General features: G+C 43.4%; 1 protein-coding gene across 1 annotated transcript in view; it reads left to right on the top strand.

Moving 5' to 3' along the window:
- The first annotated feature begins 1443 nt into the window (after window positions 1–1443).
- The window catches only part of MSRB3 (methionine sulfoxide reductase B3), a 77531-nt gene continuing 75237 nt past the window's right edge, over window positions 1444–3737 (top strand). The window contains exon 1 of the mRNA XM_014964142.1: window positions 1444–1518. The gene's annotated coding sequence lies outside the window, so the exon portion shown is untranslated. The remainder of the gene's footprint in view (window positions 1519–3737) is intronic.

The following is a 3737-nucleotide window of genomic DNA, read 5'->3' as shown; positions in this document are numbered from 1 at the left end:
AACTGATACTTGAAAACCTTTTACGTGTTAGACTTTGTATTCTGTATTGCAGAAAGGTGTGTATTTGAGGTTTGAATTTCTGTGATAAATACCCCTAGTTGCAATGGGGAGGGTGTAAAAATGAAATTCAGCATAAGAGAATATGAAAAATTCCAGAAAGGAAAAAGGTTGGAACTTCACTGTTTAGGCTCCTTTCTAATGGTCGTACTTACTTCAAGTTTCAAGCTTGACTTTTCCTGGTTTTCCTCTCAAATATTATGAGGTATGGCAGTAATTACCTCTTTTTATCAGGGCACAATGTAAACTTCCTAAAAGTAGACTGGATTGCCATTCAGTTTGCACATTCCAGCACAAACAGCTATGGAGAACGTGCTTTAATTGAGAGTGTTAAAAGTGAAGTGGGAATTCAGGTCTAATAGTTTTGATTTCTGTGGCTGTAACTGAGAAGCTGGTATTGTATGAGGGGGGGGGGAAAGAAAGTATATAAAAATGCTACAGTTCTTTTTCAGACCTGTAAGGCTAACACAATCGGGGGTTTTTTAAGTGTTTTATGCCTCTTCGATAAGCCTTTGAGAAGCTTATGTTTATAATTATGATGTTTTGCTGCATGGTGTTAGCTGTTAATGATTGAAGTATTTTACTCTCATCAGATAGTGAGCTTTTGCAAGGTATTTTAATAGGAGATCATGAAATTGTGAAGACACCTTGTTTGCATTATCAATGGATGTACAAGCACAAGAAAATCCAGAGCCTAAAATCTCTCTTTAAAGGTGAATTTCCACAGGTTTTGACAATTACCTTTACAAAGGTGCCAAATGCTTCAAATATAGTACAATGCATTGAAGCGTGCAGTTCTCTAAAAATATAATGATGAAGCCCAAATGCTTATTCACAGGGTGTGTGGTTTCTGAGGGCTGAAGGCTCATTGTTGCAGCCAGGCTGTTGGGAGGGCAGGAGGGAAGGGATGCTCATGTGTGTGAGGAGAATGCTTTGTGCACTCCAAAGGGTGCTAGTTTCAGGATTGGAGATGATCTGGGATGGATGGGAAGAGGGAAACTGGAACTCTTCCCTTCTCCTTTCTCCAATAAGTAACTGGCAGCCTTCATCCCCCTGCTGAAAAGTCTTCCTGCTGTCCAGCCTCCTGCCACAGCTGGCAGCTCAGTGACAGCTACTGGATCAGACCCCATTAAGCATCTCTGTATAAGCTATTAAACATTGCCATATTATCCCTCCACCTCCCCCCACCTTAGCACCCACCATGACAAACCTAAGACATTTACTGTGAACAGCGAAGTCCCTAAATGCAATCCAGGGAGCAGGAGAGACCAAAGGCTTTGGCGTTAGCAGAGAACGTATTGAGGGAAAATGTCTAGGGAGTAAATAACTGTTTAGACACAGAAATCCACGATACACTGAAATACCTGCTCCTGTGGTTCTCTCTAGGTTGCCCTTTTTGTTCCTGCAGTGCCCGGTGGTTGCTGTGTTCTGTCTGCTGAGTCTGACTGGCAGCAGCTGTAGGTGAGCAAAAGCCAAATAAAAGAAGTAAATCCAAATGCTAAGGCTGGAATAAATCTATATATTAAATATTCCACTGAGTTTTATCAGTGAAACATTTGATTATAGTTTGATTTATGTCCAAATAAATAAATAAAACCTTTGCAGAACAACTGTTTGAACCTACTGCTGGACTGGAGAAACTTAACAAAACAAACAGTAATTAAACTGTTGATGTAACACTTGAGTATAGAAGACTCAAAGGCCTTTACTGTCTTCCAACTTCTGGTTGTTTGGGTTTCTCCAGTGTGGCAGTATTTTTGCTCTTTCACTTTTTCCAATGACATAGCAATTCCTGACATAAGAGCCTGGCTCTCTGGCTAGTGTGTACCTATCTCTAATTGTTTCCTGCCCTCAAAATGGGGCCGGAGACTTGGGGGTGGGGGGAGGGAAATTGGGAAAAAAAAAGTAGAACCCTCACACAATTAAGGTCTCATTACTGGGGCAAGAAAAAAAAAAAAAAGATTGTTCCCTTAAGAATTTGTGTTATTTTTTAATTTACTTGTAAAGGGCTAAAACTTACATTTTTCTTGTGAGAGCTGGGATTCTTGTGTAATTTTAGGAATTCTGGACTTGAGTTGTCAGGAAAAACACTGAATATGGAAAAACTTAAAGCAGGAGTGTTATCAGCTCCCGAGACCCTTGATATTTCCCTTGATGTTTCCCTTACAGCTCTTACCAGCAAGATGTGATAATATCAGAATTTAATCTCTCAAGTTGTCCCTCCCCCAAAGAAATTTCTCTGGTTGCAGGCAGAGGTTGAGAAAACATAACCTGAGTAGGTACAAAGTTCTTAATTTCCGAAGGACAAATTTGACAGCCCCCCTGCGTTACTTTCGAAAAAATCACGTTTATTTTGGGGCTGAACTTGTGATTACTAAACACTTGCTGTTCCTCAATCCTAGAGGGAAGGCTTTCCTGGAGTTACAATGTGTATCATCCCAGCAAAAGGCTCCCGAAGCCCCTCTAGTGACAAACTTACTGCTGTACTTACATGATCTATATTGATAAGATTGACAAGCTACCGCTGAGCATAGTGTCCATCTTAGGAGAACCAGACAGCTGAGAGATCCACACTGGCCCATGTTGTGCTAGGTTGAAGAGTGAAGTGTGTTGAAGGGGCTCCAGGAGGTCTGGTGACACCGGGGGACAACTGTGGAGGAGCCAGCAGCGTCCTAGGTGTCGCAGGCAGTGCAGCAAGCAGCATGTATTTAAAAAAAAAAAACAAAACAAAACCAAAAAAACAACAAAGTCCCCCTCCAAACCAACCCAAACCCAAGAAGAATAAGTGGTGTATAGAAACAGCATCCCAGTACAGACTCTTTGTGTAACCTGGAAAGGTCTAGGTGTGCACAGCACAGTTTGAACCACCCACGATGGTCTTTCCAGGATGGTGTTTCCCCCCATGATTGTTACCGTGCTTTGGCCATTCCCATTTAATAAATCTGAGGTGCAGACCCAGTTCTTGAACCTGCTGAAGGCTCTGGCCAAGCTTGCATCTGGTGCAGGAAGAGCAGAGGAAAAGATCTTAACCTGTCACGACAACATCTGTCAGCCTGTTCTCTGTGCCCCTGCAATTGGCAGATGGGGGGGCGAAGCACCTCCAAACCAGACGCATTAATTGCCAGGAGATTGACTTTGCTCTTCTCTTTGCTGGTTCTTCACAAGAAGTTCTTAACCCAGGCCTGTAAGCGCCCTGTGGCACGGCTGGTCTTTGTGTCCCCTCCTGCTTCAGGCTACTGGGCACTGCTGTAGCGTGCAGAGTAAATAAAAATAGCGATCAAAACGTCAGCAATAAAAGAATAAAATGTTAACTGCAATAAAATACTTCCATGAACGCTTAGTTATATTTTATTGGGCTTTCAGGACTTATATATCCTCTGAGCCTTTATGAATACTTGGGACTAAGTAACAACGTTTTGGTGAACGCTGAAATACTTGACATTTTCAGGAGGTCAGGATCTATTTTACAATGCTCGGGAATTTCAAATAATTTCCTTTAAACTGTTTACACTTGAGGGAGTTACTCCCTCCTGGCCGAGGGGAGCGGTGTTGGTGCGGGAGGGCTCTCCGGGCCCGCGGAGGAACGTGTCGGTGGGCCGGGGGGACGGAGGAGGGGAAGGGGGAGGCGGTGCGGCCCTCCGGAGCGGCTGTCGGGACCCCTGCTCTGGGGGTCAGACCGA

The sequence above is a fragment of the Calidris pugnax genome, unplaced genomic scaffold (genome assembly GCF_001431845.1).
Source record: "Calidris pugnax isolate Ruff unplaced genomic scaffold, ASM143184v1 scaffold44, whole genome shotgun sequence".
Taxonomy (NCBI): domain Eukaryota; kingdom Metazoa; phylum Chordata; class Aves; order Charadriiformes; family Scolopacidae; genus Calidris; species Calidris pugnax.
Note: the sequence above shows the minus strand (reverse complement) of the source record. Positions and strands in the feature narration are given on the sequence as shown.